The sequence below is a fragment of the Leopardus geoffroyi genome, chromosome B4, assembly GCF_018350155.1.
Source record: "Leopardus geoffroyi isolate Oge1 chromosome B4, O.geoffroyi_Oge1_pat1.0, whole genome shotgun sequence".
Lineage (NCBI taxonomy): Eukaryota > Metazoa > Chordata > Mammalia > Carnivora > Felidae > Leopardus > Leopardus geoffroyi.
The window spans coordinates 115,842,661-115,865,382 of NC_059341.1; the positions used below are offsets into that span (position 1 = coordinate 115,842,661).

Sequence of the window (22,722 nt, forward strand, 5' to 3'; positions counted from 1 at the left end):
CTTCTCCCTTAGTGCCATACTGTCTCCCTGGGAACGCAGGTAGGAGTCAGAATCTAAGCGGCTTTCGATGGTTAGATTGAGGGTTACCTGGAATCAGTCAGCAAGCAAGAGATGTCTGTTTTCAGCACCCCGCTCCTCTTTGGTGCGTCTCTTCTCTTTTTGGCGAGCATTTTCTCACACTCTCCCTAACATTCTCATAGTAGAGTATCAGAGGACTCCTGGAAAGAGAATTTGTGTTGTTTTAAAACATACACCTTAAATTCTGAAAGCAGTCTTATAGAAAGAATTCGAGTTGTACAAAAAGGATATGAAGTGCAAAGTCATTGTCCCTCTTCCCGAAACCTCTGATTCTAATGAAAATAAATGTTATCTTTCTAGACATGTGGACAAAGAAGCACATGCAGATGTATCCTTTTTTATATACGTGGACTCATTTAATATATGCATTTTTCTGTAAGTCTCTTAGTTATGTAAGACAGCTTTTCATACTGCCACATAGTTCTATCTTGTTATTATTATTATTTTAACCCATGGCATTGTCATCCACTGTAGGACTTTTCCATGACTCTTAATGAACAGTCTTTAAGGTTTTTTTCCTAATCCTTTGCTATTTATTGCACACTCTGCTTCAGAGAACATTTTTGTAGCCATCCACAAACTTCTTACGGAGAGATTTTTTGGTAGGGTACTTGCAGTGGAGTTCCTAGACCAAAGAGTACATGTATTTAAAAATTTGATAGATATTGGTAAACTGTCCTCCAGAAAGGCTGCACTTATTTTCATTCTATCCACAGTGTACGTGGATTCCTTTTTTCCCCCCAATATTTTTCATTTTAAAGAGGATCCTGGACTTTGGGTCAGATAAGAACAGGCAAAGAGGAGAGAGCCTACTAAAAATCAGTGATGACTTAGAGAATTGAAAACGTGTTCACACAAAGACTTGTATGTAGCCACATTATACATAACAGCCAAAAAATGGAAACAACCCAAATGTTCATTGGCTGTTGAATGGATGACCCAGATGTCGTATGTACACACAATGGAAAGTTACTCAGCAGTGAGAGGAATAAGGTACTGATATATGCTATAATGTGGATGAACCTTGAAAGCGTTATGCTGAGTGAAGGAAGCCAGTCACAAACACCATACATGTTTATGTAAAATGTCCAGAATGGGCAAATCAATAGAGGCAGAGTGTATATAAGTGGTTGCTCAGGGCGGGGATGTGGGGGCAGGGGAGATTTGGGAAGTGACTGCTAACAGATACAGGATTTCTTTGTAGGGGGTGATGAAAATATTTTACAGTTAGATTATGCTGGTGGCTGCACAATTCTGTGAGTAACCACTGAATTGCATATTTTAAATGGTGGAGTTTTATGGTATGTGAATTATTTGTCAGTGAAGCCGTTGAAAAAATGAGCGGTGGCGGAATTCATGGAATGGGATGGAAAGGATGAGGAGGTGGCCATTACCATGGGCTTATGGGACAGGCAGGAAGACAATGTTACAGCAGTGTGGCAGGGAATTTGATGGGGAAGGTATTTCTCTATGCAAAGCTGAGCTGTGTTCAGGTGGTTGATGATAGGCAGCTACAGAGTTGGTTGGTGGGGTTTCTCCCCTAGCAGAATGGAGACAAGGGGCAGGTAATGCCATGCCCTAGTTAGGGTGAGAATGGGGGTTAGTACGCTGAATTACCGACTCCTTGTCCTTGTTCAGTCCTTTGAATACACAGAAGATACTGTTCTCCTGGAAGGCAGTAATACTTTCCTTTGCTGACCTAGAAATGCCTGCTGTGCTCCAGCATTTGGAAAAGGAAGGTCAGGGAGAGGAAGCTGAGCTCAGCTGCTGAGTCAAGGAGAAGGGGAGGAAGGCCTAGGGTCACAAAGGACAGTGAGGCCCTCCTTTGTGAATAAGAGCAACTTGTCCATTTTAAATTCAGCAATTAAGCTTTTTCTACATAGTGGAAGTGACTGTTCTTTTGGAATGTGTTTGCCAGCAACTATCATGATAAGAATGTTTAAAAGGAAGTTATGATTTTAAGTGGCCTCTGAGTTGTACTGATTGATAAAATTTAGCTTAAGGGAAAGAGATTTAAACTTAACAGCAAACGCTGAAAGTTACGGGCAAATCAACATACCTTTCTGTGAAGGCCCAGTTTTCCTTATAATTGGGGCTTTTTTAACACTCTTTACCCTTTTGTGTCCTCATTACCCATCACTGTGGCTCTGTAGCACAGAGTAGGTTAAACTGTAACATCCAAAACTTTCTTATTATTCTCAGGTCTCAGGTTAGCCTCAGAAAGAGCCTCAGGTAGGTCTCCGTGGTTACATTTTGGAGGTTAATCTTTTTAGGTGGCTACTCCTTGCTTACCAACGGTTTGCTTTAGAAGCCTAGGATGGCACATGTGTGGGTCCGTATTGACATAATGGCAAAATTATTTTGTATCAGGCAGAAGTGTGGGGTCTCCTGAATGGGTGGAGGCTGGCGGCATGGGTGGTAAAAGAATTCATGTAAGGCAGAACAAAGGAGGTAGAAATTTACTGAATCCAGCACAAAGGAGCAGCAGACAGGACTGCAAAGCAGAGGCTGTCTGCCAGGAGACGGTGGTGGGAGGCTGTAGTTAAAGGGGGAAGGTGAGGAGCTCTAGGAACATATGGAATTTTCATTTTTTGGCACCTGTATCCGGTGTAAGTAACTCAGTGGTCATCTAGGGCCTATGGATATTTTGAGGCGGGTTGCCAAATGGCCCTGTTTATATTCAGCCAGGGGGGTGGGGGGGTCACTGTGGGCCCTTCTACCTTCCTCAGGTTTCCATTGTTCAAGTTGGTTGCCTAAAAGCAGCCTCCACAAGAAATCTTTTTCTTGGTCACTGTATTTGATTTACTACCTGGAATACACTTTATTCTCTAAAACTCCATTTAAGAATCTACCATGGATAAAAAACCACGAGCCTTTGTGCTCGATTAGGATGTAAATAGGAACCTTACCCACTTTTAAACCTTTATAAGAAATAAATTTTCTTCTGATTTTATTTTGACTTGCTGAAGAAACTTTAGCAGTGAGAGACACTTTGGTTGGTGATTCAGAGCACGAGGGAAGGGAAGGGAGCTATTCTGGCCCATGCGTACTAGTTGAATAACTGGCAGATATTTTTATATGCATTTCTATTCTTAGTCTCCAGCCTGCAGTTAACTGGGAAGTAACTAAGCTCAGTTACACTTATCAGGCTTGGTGATCTTAATTTGGATATGTCAATATCTAGACCTCTGGGGGAACTTAAGTATGTTTAGCTGATTGTTGAAAGGCAAACCCTCTCTTAGGGAATTCCCTCACATTCAATAAATGAAGAATAAAACTTCCAATTAATAAGACAGATTAAACTGCAAGGAAATTAAAATTGCTCTTTATTTCTGGCTATTAGCTAAATCTTAACCATTAACGTAGCCACACAGAGTTTTTGCTTGGTTTGGGTTTGTTTGATTTGGGGGTTGTTTCTCTTAAATACATTTTAAGGGTGGTCAGTTATGGCCTGTATTAGAATTCCTTCTTGTATTAGGATTCTGGAAGTTGTAATGAATTCATAGAAGAAGTCAACAATGTAAGAAATTATGGGTCAATTATATCTAAATTAGAAAAAATAGCGAAAACACACAAAATGAACAAAGAATGTGAGAGCAAGGTTTCTACCACGTACAGAGTTGGGGGTACGAACTTTCATCTGTTTCCAACCCCATTCACATTGTGACCGTGAACTGTCATGACTGAACTTCAAAGCACAGCTTGTTCTCTTGACAGTGGCACCAAAACATTTTGATTATGCCTGAATAACTATTATAGGTCAGTATAGACAAGTGAGTGAGAGTCTTACTTGGCTGGTTGGTGATACTGCACATGCTTAGATTTAGCAAAATGTCAAAATTGCCACAAGCCGAGATACAGTCATTGATGAGGACTTGAAATTTCTCCATGTCTGATAAATGTTTCAGTCCATGGAGAGCAGAAGTCCTTCTGCCATTTTCTTTTTTTAAACCACAGATCGAGGAAGCAAGGAGATGGAAATATTACTGTGAACTTAGTTCTAACCAACTGTAACTGAAGTAGAAATGACTAAAACCTTGGGAGGGAATGGCTGTGATCGTAATGTTTTGCAACTGCCAAAGAAAGGAAAGTTGGACATAACCAAACAGTAATGGTGACTTCAGGAAAATATAGAGAAAGGATAGGTATTTTTCAATGTCCAGAGACTTGAAAAGAGGGCACTACAAAAAGAGAAAGGGAGGGAGGGAGGGAAGGAGGAAGGAAGGAAGGAAGGAAGGAAGGAAGGAAGGAAGGAAGGAAGGAAGAAAGGAAGGAGGGAAGGGGAATTCTGAGGGCAAAAATCACAATTTTGGGGGGTGAAGGAGAAAAGGGAGGGAACCACTCTAAGAACAAGGAAGTTTTTAGTGAGTTGGGTATTAAGAGAACATGTATCCAAGATTGAAAGTGGAGCACATGCTCAAGGACCAATTCGGAAGAGTGGCCTAAAACTCGTAAGAAAATAACCTGCAGCGCTCAAGTTCAGACCGAGGTGAGGCTGGAGAGAGCGCTAAAGACGGCAGAAAAAGCCTCTTGAAAAGCTATGTGCAAAACAAGAACAAGTGAGGGCTAAGCTAGTTGCTTGGGGCGGATGGACTAATGTTAGCATGACGAAAAGCAGACCCACTCAACTATTTGGCTTCTCTCTTTCTCTATCAAAGAAAGTGATCTTCAAACTGGAATGTAGAACATAAACATGGTTCAGAATAAATTGAAGCACACAAGATTGGTGATGATAATAATAGTCACAACTACAATTTGTTGAGTTTCCACTCAGGACTGAGTATGAGGAAGGAGAATTTAGTTACTTTTTTTTTTCTACTACTTATGACCACTGTGGGTGGCACGTATTATCATCAACCCTATTTTATAGGCAAGGACACTGAGGCTCAGGAAGATTTAATAACAAGCCTGAAGCTACGCAACCGTTAAGTGATTAGCTAGGATTCAGATCCATGCCTGACGAGGTTCAAAGTCTGGCTCTTTTGACTGGACACCCTGACTCCCATGCCTATCAGTACCTAGTGGTTTTAAACAGGATTGTGTTTGCAGCTTAAATTATATTGTAAGACACATAAACAAGCAAACAGTACCCTGTAGATGTTAGCCAAGAGCCACAGTGTGTAATTTCAGGGAAAACAAGGAAAATGGAACATCAAAATGATAAAACACAGACAAGGCCTGCCTTGATTACTTTTTTAAAGGTTCACTTTGGACTGTCTAGAACAAATTGCTTGATACTGACCCTCAGCACGCTTGCGACTGTGCTACGCAAGCAGATGGTTGTGAATGAAAGTAAGGATTCTCAAAAAGTGGCCTAGCTTCACAAAGCACGCCAAATTAGACTCGTCCCTTCTTCCTTCTCTTTCTTCCTGTCATTCGATAGAGGATTCCAGAAAGCCGGTAAACAAGTTGAATTAATGTAGACTCAGTAGGCAGATTCATATTTAATTGAGCCACTTTATACAGATTATTGACTTTAGATAGATGAGCTTTACTGAAATCAAAATACCATGTTTGTGGCAGTCCCCCTATCTGTCTGGATAGCGACTCTATCAAAAAAGGAAATGAAGTTTTTTTGACTTAAGTTGTTCATGGTAAACCCCTGAGGTTCCTGGTATTTTTTGCCTTCTAAGTGAGTATGAACATTCTGTTTCAGCTTTCCTCAGGCTGTTTTCTGAAGAACTCTAAAGATGCTTTAAAAATTAATAGAATAGGTGTCATCTCATGAGAGCACGGTTTCAGAAATGCTGATCTGTATAATAATTTGTTGTTAAATTTTGCTAGGGATAGGCATTAAGTTCATTAATCTATGACTTAGGGAATCAGATTCATCCATCCTTTTCAAAATCTGGATTGTTTGCTCTCTCTTTAATTTTTCAGAGTATGCCACATCTTAATACATCTGTCAGTTAATTCAGTATCCTAAATAGAATTCATCTTGGCTTGGTAACTTGGACTCCTTTAAAGGAATTAGGCATATTTTTTCTTGTTTTAGGCTTTAATCTCTATTTATACCTTACTTTTTGAGATTTAAGGAGGAATTAGACATAGTGTGTATAGTGGCCAGTAGCTTAAGGTAGGAGCAGTAAGTTGAAGTTACAAATAAAGAGATTTCATATCAATATAACGAAATGCTTTCTAATAATTTGGAAGGTTCAATAAGAGATTATATTATATCTGTTAGAGATATAAAGAGGAGATTCAGACGTTGGATAGGTGATGGAGAAGATGACCTTCTGACTCTAATATTCTATGATTATAGACATTTCTGTCTCGTACGTAATCAAAAAGAGGATAGCCTTTGGGTACTGTCAAAATCTTAAAAATCAAAGACTCTTTTGTTGTGGCTCCATTATTATCCAAGAAAAGCATGTGCAGTCTCCAGTTCTGAAAAGTAATTGCTGCCTTGGTTGTTCAAAGGGAATGGGTGGTTGGGCAGTGGATCTATTTTATGGTCCCTTCAGTTTATTCCAGTGAAATGATTGGTTGTCACCACTGCCTGAACTTCCAATAGCACTATTCTATGTGGTTTTTATTGATCTTGAAAGAAGAGAAGTCAAATTTTGGTTAGGAAACTGTTTGCATATAACCTGATTATGCTGAGATTAAAATCTTGCGGAAGTTTGAAATAAAATGAACTTTATCTTGCCCTACAGGTAGATTGGAAGCAACGCTTCTGAAATTTTTGCCAGGGCAAAGAGCTGTATGTTCACTTTTTCAAAGCAAGCAGTGGTTCTTTGAAAATAGCTCATTTCTCCACAGTAATGAATAACTTAGTAATGGGATTAACTGTGTTTTATTGTTGAAACGAAACATTGCTGGAAGTTATAGCTGGTATTCGGGACCAGACTTTGAGTGAATTTAGTGGTAACATCAGCGTTTTAAGACTATAACAGTTCCCCCCCCCCCCAAACAAACAAACAACCATTTTTTCTTGATCAAGTGCATGTAAAATATTTTCACCCCCCCCAAAGAATATAACAGAGAATAGTTTTATGATGTTCAGTGCACACTTGTGCTTAACAATATGAAATGAACAAGGGACTGATAACGTATGAGTGTTGAATAAATTGCATAGAGAGTCATGTTGGAGTAACCATTATATGGTCTTGTCTGACTGTAACAGTTATGGACCCTGATATGAAAGTATTGACAGTCATGAAATCTTTTATAAGATTTTGTCACTGTTCCCTCCCCGTTCCAAATTACTTCATGGCAGTGATCATATGAGTGTTGTAAAAATGTATTCGTGTGTCTCTTTCCTAGTAGATCGTAAGTGAATTGGGGGCAATTATAGATTATGTCTTGGTCGTCACTGTGTTTTGCCTGGATCCCTCTGCTGTATGTAGCCACTAGGTGGATGATCACAGAGCTGCAGGGGGACCACTACATCATGATGGTCCTGTCTCTCGCATCTCCTCAATTGTGCATTCTTCCTAGCCAAGCTCTGTGGCTATAACAAATGTTGAATGAGCAAAGGGAGGAATAAGTGAACAGGCAAACCATTTTTGTTATGTGCCGGCAGACCCTTCTGGAAATAGGACTGGCCAATACAGGCATTGGTATCCTATGTGGCGAATGTGGCATGCAGGCACTGTGTCATAGGACTTGTGATATGGCTGCAGTCTTGCTTCCCTTTCTGGCTACTTTTGAGGCCTTTCCTGCCAATTTCCCCATTGTAAGATGTAGCAGCTGGTGGGTGGTCTCCCTTTCTTTCCTCCTCCCTCCCCTATCTCTCGCTCTCTCTCTCTTTCTTTCCTTCCTTCCTCCCTCCCTCCCTCCCTCCCTCCCTCCCTCCCTCCTTCCCTTCCCTTCCCTTCCCTTCCCTTCCCTTCCCTTCCCTTCCCTTCCCTTCCCTTCCAATATTTTTGGAATGCCTCACACATGTCAAACACTATGCTAATACTTTTGCATATAGCATGTATCTAATCCTATATAATGCTCTCAGTTAAAAACAACAACAACAACAACAACAACAACAACAACAACAACAACAACTCTTACTTTGCTGGTACAGAAACAAAGACACGAGAGCTAACTTACATGCGCTCACATAGAAATAAAGAGAAAGTGCCAGGTTTCAACCCAATTGTCCCTGGGTCCAAATCTCCCGTTCCTGCTGTCACACTAGGCAGCCTCCCTGGACTGCACGCATCTTTGCTCTTTCATTTCTCCCTGACATCCCTGCCCTTTGTCACCTGCTGTTCCCTCGCCCAGAACACAGACACAGACTGAGGTGGATCCTTGGCATCCCACTTTTCAAAGGATACTGAAACTGTGATCATCTTACATGATATCCTCAGCGTTCGGCCCTGTTTAACTCTTTGGTCAGTGCTAGGCCATTTCCCACTTTGCCTATCAGACCTTAGTCTTTGTGTCTTCTGTTACTTCCCACAACAGGTCTGAACACCACGGAAGAATTCATCTTTCTACCAGGCTAACTGTGCCATTCTTCTCCAATGTATCCTATGGGAACTCTCCCTGTTTTCTTCTAGAGAGGCAGCATTGAGGGGTGGTTGAGATCATGGGCTCTGGAGTCAGAATGCCAGGCCTCCAATCTTGGCTTTTGCTTCTTCCTGGCCATGTCATGTTGGATAAATTACCCCTGTGTCTCCGTTTCCTCACCTGAAAAGGGCAGATGAGAAAGTACCACCATCACAGGATTGCTGATTATGAATTTCACCCAGATAAAAGTTCTTAAAGTAAAAAGCCCACAGTCAAATCCTCAATAAATGTCAAGTGTTATTTTGAATAAAGGCCAAGCGCCTCACTCATAGTTTCAGGCTCATCCACAGACTGTTTGGGTTTTCCCGATGTTTTCATTTCTAATCACTCTGGTGTGTGTCCTGCCTGTCCCTCTGGTCTGGGTCGATCTGTGACGCAGGCTTTGTCACCACTGTCCACCGGTAAGTCTGGATCCTCTCCACCCGTATCCCACTGTCTGGGCTGGGCCGATCTTCCCTGTCCGGTTCTGTCAGCTGGTCTCACTTACAGAGCTTTAAGGGCCTTCTGAAGTCCCCTTCCCTTCGTGAAAGCGTTCTCACCAAGAGGGAGAAAAGTGAATAATTCCCCTGCTTATGCCTTTTCTGAACGTAACACTTCACCTCACCAAAATACAGTACCACTGTGAAGTGTGTTTCTGAAAAGAAAATAATTTGATTTCACTGTTTGCTCTGTACCTGAACGTGTGCTCGGGAGATCAACATTCATATAGAAAGGGATACTTGTTTCTGAGGCCACAGCTCATAGAGAAGAGGGGCTCTGGTTTGACACACCCCTATCCCAGTAGTACCTCCATCTGTGATTAGTAAATTCCTGATTCGGAGAGTAGGCCATTTAAAATCAATTATCCACCAAAAACCGAACCCCTAACGTGCATTCTGAAAATGGATGTTTAATGCTTGACTCGGATCCAACAGTTGAAAAGTCGTCTAAAGCTTTCTCGTCTTGCATCAGGGGTATTTTTTTATTTCTTTGACTCATCAATAGGTGTTAACTAAAGTTTTTTTTTCCCCCTCAGGGTAGATGTAAAAAACACCAGTGCTTCTTCCCAGCCACCCCCCCTCTTCTTTTGAAAGCTTTCATATTTACCCCTGCACATTGTTTGACCATACCTTGTACTTCAAGCCCTGTACTGGAGGAATGACTTTCACAGTCACATGGTAGGAACTGTTCCGGATCCTTAAGAAAAAACTACTACTGAACAGTGCATAGTCTTCTCCTTTGGAAAGAAGACAAAAATTATAGCGGTTTTGCCTGTCATTTAAAAATAAACAGACTCTGAACCTGTCTGGATTTATTGGCTTCATAGAACCAGACTGAAAGTACACCATGCACCAAATTATGGCAGAACAAATTCTTCTTTAGGACATTGATGGTAGGTTGGGCTTTTCTTTCTTTCTTTGTGTGTCTCATTACTGGCAATGATTTCTGAAGCATCAGGCGTTTTCCACCTTTGTATAAAATTAATCAAAGGCAGACCCGTGGTGGCCTTGAGTTACTTTTCCTCTCCGTGTTGGATCAAGGTTTTGTCATGACTGCCTTATGGTATCCTAGACAGAGGTGAGTGGGTATTCCTGAAGAGTAGTGTGTCTTGTATAAAGAATGCATTTTGGATGCCAACTGGCCAAGTTATTTTACGTGAACTTTCAAAAATGAATCAAGGAAGGAAAGTGCGCATTTGGGGAAAATTATGGGTCTTTAACATTAAATGTGTAAGTAGGATATTTGTTGAGGGAGAAGATGGGGATATTGCTTGAGCAAAAGCCTTTCCTATTGCTAGATGTTAACATTTTAATTTTACTTTAGTTTTCAAACTGATTTCTCACACATAATTGCATTTGAACTACACAGAAATCCCGTGAAGTTGGTAGGGAAGTTATTTATTATCTCCAGCATATGAAGAATCATTCCTAAAGAACCCAGGGCTGGTCTTGTTGGCTCAGATCTCACGACTGAACCCAGAGGGCAGTCTTTCCATTCTGAGTACAGCAATTTCCCCACTATATCAGGGAATCTCACACCCGGCTGTTCAGAAGGCCTGGAGGTGGGCTTAGAAATTCACATTTTTGTCACATACTCCAGGAGACTGATTGTGATGCGGGTGTATAATGGACTGCACTTTATAAAACTCTCTGGGGCGCCTGGGTGGCTCAGTTGGTTAAGCGTCCCACTCTTGATTTTGGTCAGGCGTGATGATCTCATGGTTTGTGGGACTGAGCTGCATGTCGGGCTCTGCACTGCCAGTGTGGAGCCTGCGTGGGATTCTCTCTCTCTCTCTCTCTCTCTCTCTCTCTCTCTGCCCCTCCCCCATATGCCTGCACACACCCTCTCTCAAAATAAAGAAAGAAACATTTAAAAATAAGGAAACAAAAAATGAAAAGCTTTACTCTCTGCCATATTGTATCTTGGGTTTCAGCCTCTTTTTGTTAAATGTAGTGCATTGAAAATACCATTTTTAAGATGGCATGTTTAACTTAAGAGAGGATCGAACAGTTCATTTAAATGTTGTGCCCCAAATCTACAATGGTACAGACACAAGTTAATACAATATTGTTTGTAATAGTCCAATATTAGAAACCTTCCAAATATCCATCAATAGAGGAATGGTTGAAATAACCAAATGGTACGTTCATAAAGAGGCATAATATGCAGTTATAAGAAGGAACCAGGAAAACGTCTACATCTTGCCATGACGTCATCTTCGGGATCCATTGTTAACTATACAAGTAAAATGGCGAGGTGTTTACAGAGTATGGTCCTTGCGGTATAAGGAAGAAAGGAAGATACGAGTGTTCACACACATGCACACACAGCCAGTACTTCAGGGTGAGTTCTTTTTTCTTGGTTTTCCCAGGGAATTTGGGCAGACCTGGGGACAAGGAGGCTCTGCATCTGAAAAAAAGCGTCGGACCTCTTGGTGGGGAAGTGGGGCTTGTGGTGGCACGGTGGGACCCGGTGTGGCAGCCAGAAGTTGATCTCAGAGTCGTGGAACTGCTTGACTGTCTGTTGGCAGCACTTGCTGGCCGCAGTCTCCTCCACCTTCATGATCTGGATGGAGTGGGCCCGGGTGCGGTGCGGGGTGCCCATGCCTCGCTGGCACTGGGTGACAGCACCTGCAGTGGTCAGGTTCCGGTGCTCCCCTGGCGTGGGTGCCCCTGCGAGAGCCATAGGACAGCCAGGTACCAGAGTTCTTCACCCGTAAGGGGGTTTCTCGAATACCTGTCCACAGTAGACGGTTTCCCCTGAAGACGTCATCTTCTTCGGCTGAAACACAAAATACCAGAAACGGGACTTGGCGACAACATGATTAGGTGCAAAGATTCATGTGCCGTAGAGGGGCAGAGTGCAGCATTTGGGGTTGGGCAGGCAGCACCCCACCACCTTGTATGCCCGCGGTGTGCCTGACGCCTCAGGGCGCACCCTCCATTTTCATCGCCCCCCCACAAAAGGAAGTGCCAGGGCAGGTAAGTTCTTTATAGAGAATGACAGCTAATAAATGCAGAAGGGAGCTAGAAATAGAAAACCACCGTCTTGCAGCATCTAATGAAATGATGGAGCTAGGCAACAGTCATTAATGGATGCTAAAATCTTAAGTGAAATTGGTGCTTTGTAATTGAGAATCAGCTTGACGACATTTGAACCCACTGATCAGTCTCAGCATCACTAAAAGTAGAATAGCCAAACATCATACTCCTCCTGACGTGATCTGATTGAAAAGAAACAATACCACTTGTGCAGTATTCTGCCCACATCCCTTCGGCACATATTAGAACCAGAATCTTACCAAGTTTCCATATCTACCTGCTAGTTTACAGGAAATACAGGAGACAGAGGGACATGTTAAATACCACCACAAGGCTACCGATCAGCCCAGTCCTGAGTGTGGGAAGTTCTACAAAACAAATGACCCAATTTCTTCAGCAAATAAATGTATGAGAAAAAAGTAGGGTGTAGGAAGGGGGAATGGTTATATGTTGCGAAACTTAGAGACCTATAAACGAAATGCCAGGTGTGAACCTTGTTTGGAACTTGATTTGAAGAAAAATAATATAAAAATACCTTTCTTTTTTTTAAACAATAGGAGAAAATGAAACACAACTCTATTATGTGTTATTTAAGAAATTATTGATAGTTTTATTGATCTGATAGTGGTATTGTGGCTTTTTTTTTTTTTAAAGTATGCTTCACACCCAGCATGGAGCCCAATGCAGGGCCTGAACTCCCCACCCTGAGATCAAGAACTGAGCTGAGATCAAGAGTCGACTCTTAACCGACCGAGCTGCCCAGGTGCCCCTGTGATTATTTTTTTAAAAGTCTTTACCTCCAGGAGCACTTACTGTTGAGTTGATATTATGCCTTGAGATTTTCTTTAAAACTATGCCATCAAAAGAAAACAAAAAAGTGTGTTTAGGGAAGTAGATGAAATCAGAATGGTAGGAAGTAACAGTTGTTGAAGTTTGGTGGTATGTCAAGGGGATTCTTTACACTTTTCTCTCCCCTTTATTGAATATGGAAAATCTACCTAATAAAGAAAATCAAGTTGTGCTATTTTAGAGGCCAAATCCTGGCAAAAAGCCTGGATTTTAGCCAGTATTTGTGTAATTCGGGGAGTCCTGGCTAACTCCCTTTTCTCCTGCTTCCCTGCCTTTTTCCATTTCTTCCATTCCTTCTGCTTCACTTGTCTTTTACTCAGCCACATTTTGCACCAGGCATCACTCTGGTGCTGCCAGCCTTACAAAACTTAGGCACTACTGTTGTCCCCATACAGGCGAGGAAACTGAAATATAGAGGGGTGAAGTTTCTTGTCCACAAACCCACATCTGTCTGTCACTGAAATCTGAATTCTTAGGCATTATTTTATGCTGCTTCTCAGAAATGGGCCTTTGATTTTATAATTTTTCTATTTTATTTTTAATTTTGTTTATTAGTACATTTTAAACACTGAGTAAATCAAATGGAGTAGCATCTGTGTATGAGAAAGACACAAAGTGTCTTCCTTATTGGAATAATTACCAAGACCTGATCAAAGGCAAAGCATGATGAGCCTGAGATGTAGCAACTTTCTTCATACTCATAAAAAAGTAAAAGTCTATAAATTGTAACTTTAAGCCCCCAAATAAGGTTAATTTATGCTTGCTCTTCAACAGCAATGTTGAATCATCTTTTTACTAGAAATGGAGGCCAGAGAAAAATGGCTGATTTCCTTTCTCTTGTGTTTGTAAAATACGTTTAGGACTATCGCAATAAGGAAACCCTCAAAAACTAACAAACAAGTAAAATCCTGAACTTCCCCCAAGCCATGGTTTGCTTTACTTTCTTGCAAAAGTATTTTGGCATTTGTAAAACCCAGGCGTGCCCATGGGCACGTGCAGCCATGTCACTGTCATCTGTCACATGCGACGCTCTGGATGTGAGCAATAGCAGTCATCAGTCAGGGCATGATAGCAAGCCACATCACTGAATTCCTGCTGCAGGGCGTGCGGGAATCATAACCTCTGCTTTGTAAGATTTAGTGTGACTTTCCAAAGCACCTGCAGTGTGGTTCTTCTTGGCTGGTCCCACACGGTGATTTATGCCCTAGAGATGTCTGACTGAGAGCCTAGAAAATTATATTAATGGGTTTGACATTGTTGTTTCCTTCAAGAATCAAGGCACTAAATGTAGTCAGGCTAACTGACAAAATTTTGCTCATATCCGGGGCATGCCAGTGAAGGCACCAAAAATGGATAAATAATAAATATTAAATCTTGCTGTATGCCAGGAGCTGTGCTAAGTCCTTTAAATACCTACTAATGTTTAACCCTCTTAGCAGTTTTGTTTTAGAGCTGAGGTGGCTAAAGCGCAGAGAGGTTAAGTGACTTTCCCAAGGTTGCACACTTAGAGAATGGAGAATGGCAGAGCTCTGGAGTCAGGCTTTCTGAGTCCCCAGACTTTGCTGTCAACCCCTGTACAGTCTCAGAGCATCAGCAGGAAGTAATCCCACCCAGTAATCCACACTGCCATGGCTTGTCCCTTGGTGGACATGAGGGCACCTTCAAAAGCTGGGTTATGTGCCAGAGTGCCATTTTATAGTTCTGCAGACACGTGAAGCCAAACAGAAGGAGATGAAGAGATTGACAAAGCACCTGTAGCAGATCTCTGGTATTTGATGTCAGATACGCAGTTGTTGCTAGAACACAGGGTTCCAGAGTGATTTGCAGTCCAGTGGGAAAGCCAGTTGGCCTGGCTACCTTGCAAGACAGTTAAGGCCATAAGAATGGATATTCATTCAAGACGACCAGAAAGAAATCAGGTCGGGAATGAAGACAGATGGCAAAGAAATAGCATTTTGGTAGAAATCTAAAATTTTCTCCTGCTTAGTAAAGTGAGTGTCTATTCTCTCTTGATTTATTAGAGAAGCATGGAAACTGCTTACTTTGAAATCCTAAAATCTTTTCGGGCCCAACTCATTATTAATGTGGTGTACTTCCCTCAAGAGTGGTCTTTTCACAAATGCTGTTTCTGGCTTCAGTCACATATAGAAACATTGGAATGAGTCCAACGTGACGTTTCGCTTTAAAAAAAAAAATAGGAACTATGTTTGCTAATGCATATGCTACAAACACCTCTAAAAATAACTTGCAGTTTGACAAGCTGTCTCTTTAGTATCTTCTCCTGGTCCAGGAGACAAGGTTTTAAAACTTAAATTTGATCAACTCAGTACCTTTGCAAGTAAGGACAGGAAGCTTTGCCAGCTTATATGATTGGAATATGCCTTAGCATTTATGTCATAATTGAGAATGACTCAAACTGATTTTCTCTAATAAAACTGTAAAAACTTCAGAATTAAAACGATGTCTTCTCCGGAGGGTAGCAGGCTTGAGTTACCCACTGGTATCATCTTCCAGTCCTCGACCTGTGAGTGAGAAGTGAAGGGTGCTCTTTGGAGCTTCCTTCACACCTTCTTTTACCCTGCGGTATTCAACCACAAGTGCTGCTGGCAGCTTCTGGCAGAACAGGAAGGGAGGCCAAGGAGCGGATCCATAAAAGCAGAGCGATTTGTGCATAGGAGCGCTTTGGCGAATAAAAGAAAACAGATTTGAAGTTTTGGCAGTACGAGCAGTGATTATTAGAAACGCAAGCTCATGCATTAATAGTATCAAACAGAATTTCGGAGGAATAGTGATACCCCACTTCGTAGGTCATTAACTCAGACATATGTTTGGCTATCAGAGAGGAGCTGGGTAGCAGAGCAGACAAGATTAAGAACATTCAAGATCTAGTCCTATTTCTTGTGACGATGAACTGGTCACTTAACTCTTTGGCCTTCACTTCTGTATGAAAGGCTTGCACTTGACCTCAGTAGTTATGGTCTACTTCATCACAGTGGTATGATTCTAAGTTCCTGTGAAATACCCAGGTAAGATATGGGTGGAATATTAGTTTTGGTTTTTGCCTTGAAAGAAAGTGTTGGGGAGGCAACGGAGAATGGCAGGGGTCACAGACCTAAAGGCATTATCTGCCCGGCCTGTGTAGGCAGATGAGTGAAGTGAATTTGATATACGAGAAGTACAAATCCATAATTTATGTAAAACCCCTTACTTTAATTTTTTTTTTAAGTTTATTTATTTTGAGTGTGGGGGGAGGGTCAGAGAGAGAAGGAGAGAGAGGATCCCAAGCAGGCTGTGCATTGTCAGTGCAGAGCCCGACCCAGGGCTTGATCTCACACACCCTGAGATCATGACCTGAGCTGAAACTGAGAGTCGGTTAACCAACTGAGCCACCAAAGTGCCCCGTAAAACCCCTTATTTTTGAACATTGGCAAGTCCTTTCTGTTTGTTTTTTTTTAATACCCAGAAGTGGAATTGTTAGATCATGTGGTTCTATTTTATTTATTTATTTGTTCACTTATTTAGTTAGTTAATTAGTTTAGTTTTTTAGTTTTTATTTAAATTCCAGTTAGTTAATGTGCCGTGTAATGTCAGTTGCAGGTGTGCAATATGGTGATTCAGCACTTCCTGCAACACCCAGTGCTCATCACAACTAGTGCCCTTCTTAATCCCCATCCCCTGTTTCACCCATCCCCCCACCCCAACATTGTCAAGTTTTTTCATTTTTATCAAATCACTGTTCTTGGTGACACACAGCTGGCCAATGGGCCTTCTGCTTTAGACTTCTGGGATGGACTTCAAACTTAAGGGGTAAAGGACAAGGTTTTAGATTCTGACAAGCCTGAGTTTGAACCTTAGCTCTGCCTTCTAATGTGTTCGCTTGTATATCTGTATTTAACTTCTTAGAGTTTCAAGCTGCTGTATCTGTAGAAGTAAGAATGGCTGTACCTCGTTTGTTGGGTTTCCTGAAGATTACATGTTGCACGGTACTTAACACACCGTAGCCACATTCTAAATGTTAATTCCATTACCTTTGTCATGGTGGAAGATCCCCTGTAATTTTTTCATTTTTATCTTGATGGTGAGTTGCTCAAAATTTACAAAAGAATGCTGTCGATGCCAGTGCTTTTTCGTAGATTTTGAAATCTCTTCAACCTACATTTCAGTGGTTTAAAAATAAAGATTTCGTCTTTAAAAGACACCATTTTGGAAGGACACTTTTCCTATTTGCCAGTGGGTATAGGAGGCAGTATAGGATGGTCTGTTACTCTTAAAAACTACTTTTGACAGTGATGAAATATAACACTGCATTTCCTTCTTAGAAAAAAATGTCTAGTGGTTGGAGACCCTGCTGTTACTGGTGGTAATTTCATAGTTTGATTATTCCCAAGGGAAATCTATTTTGGAAAGAATTTGCTACATGTCCTACTATGTACAGGGCACTATTCCAAGGGAATAATATAAAGATGGCTAAGACCTAATGCAGTTGTTACTTACGTACAAGACTGTCTTGACTCTTTAGATTCCAGTTTGTACAGAATTGTGTATGAGTTCGCCTCGAGAGGCTACACAGGCCATCCCGTGATGTTGTTCAAGGTATCTTTGAAGTCTCCCTTTGGAATTTGTCTTTAGAGCCCTTGGTGCATTTTGCTGAAGATTTTCATGCTGATGGTATTCATCCTTAGAAGGTGGGTTTGATTTGATTCTGGCCAAGAACACTTCATGACTAAGTCTGCCACACAGGTGGTAATCAAACTGGCTAGAATCATTTTTGGTTAAAAGATGGCCAGGACCGTAAAGCAATATGACAAGTTTTTCTTTTTTTTTTAATGTCACTAAACTGATCACAGAGGTAAGGGTAGTTCCAAAAGAGGCATTCTGCAGGTGTGCTGCTCAAAACCAGTATCACTGGAATATATTTATAGCTTCCCAACAGGGCTGCTTTGAAAGAAGCAGGGTTCATCTGTCCCTGTGTAGTATGTCTGCTTAAAGATCCTTGTACTTAACCTCTTAGCAGACTGAATTTTGTTTTGTTTTTCCCTTTAAAATCGTATAGCATTCTCTCAAGCTCAGGGATAGATTTCCTCCAAGAAAATAAAACAAATTAGATCCATTCTCAGAAGAATTTAATAGAAAGAAATACATGTTTATAACAAGTTCTTTAAAGCTATCTGATTTGGAAAGGATTGCCTCATTGTTGACCGTGATTATTCTACCATGATTTGGGGACAAATAAATTTCCTGTCAGAATGTTTAACAGTAGAAATAAAGAATTCTGTGGTGTGGCCTGTTGACCTCATTCATTCATTCCACCGATATCTTTTGAGGCTGACTGCATGCCAGGCATTATCAGGCACTTATCATGATGATGGTGATGATAGATACGTTTCACCCCAGGGAAGCCTTAATATGTGAGAATGTAAACTTACTCGATAAGTAACCTGAATATAATTAATAGTAGTATTATCAATTGTCCTACTCTTTTCTTAAAGGATAATTTGGAGTTTCATGAAGTGGTGAGCATCTCTGGTACATTTGAAATATTGTTCACCTTAGGACCATTGGAGTATGTCTATACTCTGCCGCGGCACCTGGTCACCACGTGTGTGGTCCCCCAGGTCCAAGGATCGATCTCAGGGCACCTCTTACCCAAATGTGTCATTGAGCCCTTGTTAGAATGATGTTTTTGGTTCTGCGGGGGAGGCTCCGAGGTTGTTGCCATGTTCCATCACCTCTTGATGATGCTGTCTGGGGAAGGAGAAAGAGCAATGACCCTGGAATCAGAAGACAACACTTTCCGGTCCCCGCTCTGCTCTCCTCAGGGTCATTTGACCTACCTAAACCTCAATTTCCTCACCTTCCGAGGGAGATCAGTAACCCTGTTTCTTCACAGCACTGTTGTGGGGCACTGCGGGGGGCCTGGGTGTGTGAAAGCATTTGGGGGATGTTAGGCCTTGTTGCTGTTATTGTCCTTCTGATGATGACGACTCAGCTGCACCGAGACAGACGTAGCTCTCCCTGGGAGCTCTTGAGACTTTGTTTCGCAGCCCTTAGCTCTTATCTCTTCTTCCTCCTGTGGGTTATTTGCATGTCTTAACTTGAGTAGCCAAGTTTCTCAAGGTCAGAGACGGTGCTGGTGGACCCCCCCAGCCCCGCCCCCATTCCTTCTATTTTCACACATCCTACATTGACAGAATCTCCTGATTTCTCAGAGTGGCCAAAGTTCTTGTCTGAGAGTCTGGGTTCATGTTTCTCCCCAAACAGAGGCTAAGAAGTACCCGGTGCAGTCACTTGTTTTCAGAATGTGGCTATTTTATCTCCAGAAAATTGCCCCGGAAAGTGAAGCCTCCAGGGTGGTCGCTCCATCTTTCTCGAGTGAACTCTGCATGCCACCTTGATACAGCCTCCTCTGCGAGAACGAACCGGAAGTCATGGTATTCGACTTCCTATAGTGTATAATTTTAGAGAGAACATAAGGTGATGGGTTGGTCTGGAAGATCCAGGGCATGACTATGGAACACATGCAAAACAATAGTGTTAAGTATAGATTTTAGTTTTTGGTTAAAAAACAGGTGGGGTTTTTTTGTTTGTTTTTTTTTGTGTGTGTGTGTTTTGCTTTTTTAAATCACGTAGCATTAGAAATTGAAAGCACGTGAGTGGCTAGCTGGGGCGAGGGGTTTAGGCGTGGTGGGAGGAAGGGATGGCAAAGGGGCAGGCAAAGACTTCAGGTGAAGATGGATATGTATGTTATCTCGGTCGTGGTGATGGTTTTACATATATGTGTGTGTGTGTGTGTGTGTGTGTGTATATATATATATATATATATCGAATTGTACCAAATTCCATACTTAAAATACGTACAGTTTATTTTATGTCAGGCGTACATGAAAAAAGTGGTTAAAAATTGTATAGCTTTATCATCTGCAAGGAGGGAAATTTTGGAAGGATGTTTGCTATAGAGAATAGCCTTCTGGAAAGAAAAACCAAACATAGTTTTTCAGGTTCTTCGTGGGGTGGTCGTTGTCTCCTCCTCTTCCTCCTCCCCCCCTCCTCCTCCTCCTCCTTCTCCTCCTCCCCCCTTCCTCCTCCTCCTCCTTTTCCTCCTCTTCCTCCTTTTCCTCCTCCTCCTCCTCTTCCTCCTCCTCCTCCTCCTCCCCCTCTTCCTTCTCTTCCTTTTCCTCCTCCTCCTCCTCTTCTTCCTCCTCCTCCTCTTCCTCCTCCTTCTTTTCCTCCTCCTCCTCCTCCTTCTCTTCCTCCTCCTCCTCCTCCCCCTCTTCCTCCTCCTCCTTTTCCTCCTCTTCCTTCTCCTCCCCCCTTCCTCCTCCTCCCCTTCCTCCTCATCCTCTTCCTCCTCCTCCCCCTCTTCCTCCTCCTCCCCCTCTTCCTCCTCCTCCTCCTCTTCCTCCTCCTCCTTCTCTTCCTCCTCCTCCTCCTCCTCCTCCTCTTCCTCCTCCTCTTCCTCCTCCTCCTCCTCCTCTTCCTCCTTTTCCTCCTCCTCCTCCTCCTTCTCTTCCTCCTCCTCTTCCTCCTCCTCCTCTTCCTCCTCTTCCTCCTCCTCTTCCTCCTCTTCCTCCTCTTCCTCCTCCTCCTCTTCCTCCTCCTCCTCCTCCTCCTCCTCCTCCTCTTCCTCCTCCTCCTCTTCCTCCTCCTTTTCCTCCTCCTCCTCCTCCTCTCCTTCCTCCCCCTCCCCCTCCCACAAATTCTCTGTTTTGAGCCTTTAATTGGATTTCTTTCAATATGTAAAAGTAGTCTGAACTCTTTAAAGTTCATTTGAATTTGTCATCTAGGTAGCAGATGTGGGTTTAGAAAATCATGTTCATGTGTTGCTTTTGTAAATTGTAAATTTACAATTTACAAAATTTTGTGTAAATTTTGTGTAAATTTTGTAAATTGAATATAAGCCCACCCGGGGAACTTGTGATCTGATGGAATTCTGCAGAAACTCCCAAGCATTGTGGGCCCTGGCCTGAGGTGCTGGAGCCAAGGATCCTGTCCGCTCTGTTACTCAAGGCCACAAAGTCCACTTCAAAAATTTCTTGTGGAGCCCAGCTGCAGGAAGAGCTTTGCTTCTCTGGGTGGAAATAGTATCTATTATCCTTTCTGATAACTGTAGCAGATGCTGTTCCTTTCTTCTTTTGGCTCCCAAGCAACTCAGAGATAGACCTAAAGCTTAGCCATAACAATCAGGGTCTGTGTAACTGTGTTTATATTTTCATGGGTTGTGAATTTCTATTTTATTTATATTCTCCTGACTTAGACACTATAGTTTATGAATATTGATAATTTTATGACCTTGATAGAAATCCTCTAAAATTCTTCTTATAATAAGTTAGGAGATGAAATCTGTGGCTTAATCCAGTAACTTTTCTTTGGGCAAGGGATATTTGTGCTAGAAAAATCAAAGATTATGGTAAATTTGAAATACTAACAGGGTTCTTCAGGTTTAAGCATGCTCAGTCCTCAGGTTTGCCCTGGACTTTAGGAATGGTCTCTCTAGGTCTCAAATTTTGACTAGGTATGAATTCATTATGAATAATAATCATATTTTATACCCCCCCCCCCAAGAAGGCAGTCATTTAATTAATAGTGATTATTGAGTATCAGCATCTCCTCCAAAGTAAAATGTTATACACACACATTCTCTTTCTGGGCATACAGAGCTAATTTCTGCCTCTCCCCTCCTTTTCTTTCCTCCTTTCACTCAAACATTGGGGTCTCTGCTACCACAGGAGCTGTTGTAGAGAAAAGTTAGGTCAAACAAAACTGCATTGTCTCAAAACAGAACAAACTATGAAAATAGTGCTAATGGATTTTTTTTTTTTCCTTAAGTTAAGGCCATTTTCCAAAATAAGCGCTATGGTGTTCTAGGCTGCTTAATTTTTTTTTACTTAGTTTTCTTACTCTGCCTAAATTTCCAGTAATTAGAACTTTTGATAAAAACTTTCTTTTGAGAATAGAAATACTTCTGAGACTCTTAAGATGTTAATAGCTATATACAAGTAATTGTAAATTGTAAAAGAAATAAAATTGTCAATTTTTTCCCCTTACACATAGCTAGGGGTAGAAGGTCCTAGAGAAAGAATTCATGGGTGACTATCATGGTAAATACTGGCAAGTATTACGGTAAAGGACTTAGGACAAAATAAGGGTACTTGGGGGCTTGGAGAGCACGTAGTTCGGAAGTAGGGGAGGCTTGCAGAAAGATGTGATAGGATGTTGAAGACCCTTCCTCTGCTTTCTGCTGTGCTCCAAGGCTGGTCCAGTCTTCATGAAGGGAATGATACTAGGACTCTTAGTGAGTAGTTTGGTTATATTGTGGGTGAAATCGGTTTGGTAATAAAACCTGACACTTATGCTATTATGTCTATCACTTATATAGATTTCAAGTTAGGTTTTACTGATTTTCAGCATCCTCTCATGGAACGCTGGTGTCGTAAACTATAATACTGGTACCACTTGTGGTAGCAGGTGTAGTAGCAAAATATGTATGTTAAAATACAGAGCGTAGTGTGTGCCTGGTAGTGTTCCAGTTATGGACATCCCACTCATTTAAAGATACAAGTTGTCACTGTCATTACAAGTTACACTGTTTGAGTACTCTGTGTCGTACTGTTATTCCCATTTTTCAGATAATGAAACTAAGGAACAGAAAAGTTATGTGACTTAACTTGCCAAGGTCACACAGCTACTAAGTAGCAAAGCCTTGATTTGAACCTAGAGTCTGTTGAGTTCTAGTTTGTGATCTTAACTGCTATACGTCTCAACAGGATTA

The 22,722-nt window shown here is 41.7% G+C and overlaps 1 protein-coding gene and 1 pseudogene across 2 annotated transcripts in view; one reads left to right on the plus strand and one right to left on the minus strand.

Moving 5' to 3' along the window:
• Window positions 1-22,722, plus strand: part of CRADD (CASP2 and RIPK1 domain containing adaptor with death domain) — a 176,541-nt gene that overhangs the window by 97,411 nt on the left and 56,408 nt on the right. The gene's annotated exons all lie outside the window — the stretch shown is intronic.
• On the minus strand, window positions 10,932-12,006 carry LOC123592058 (annotated as a pseudogene).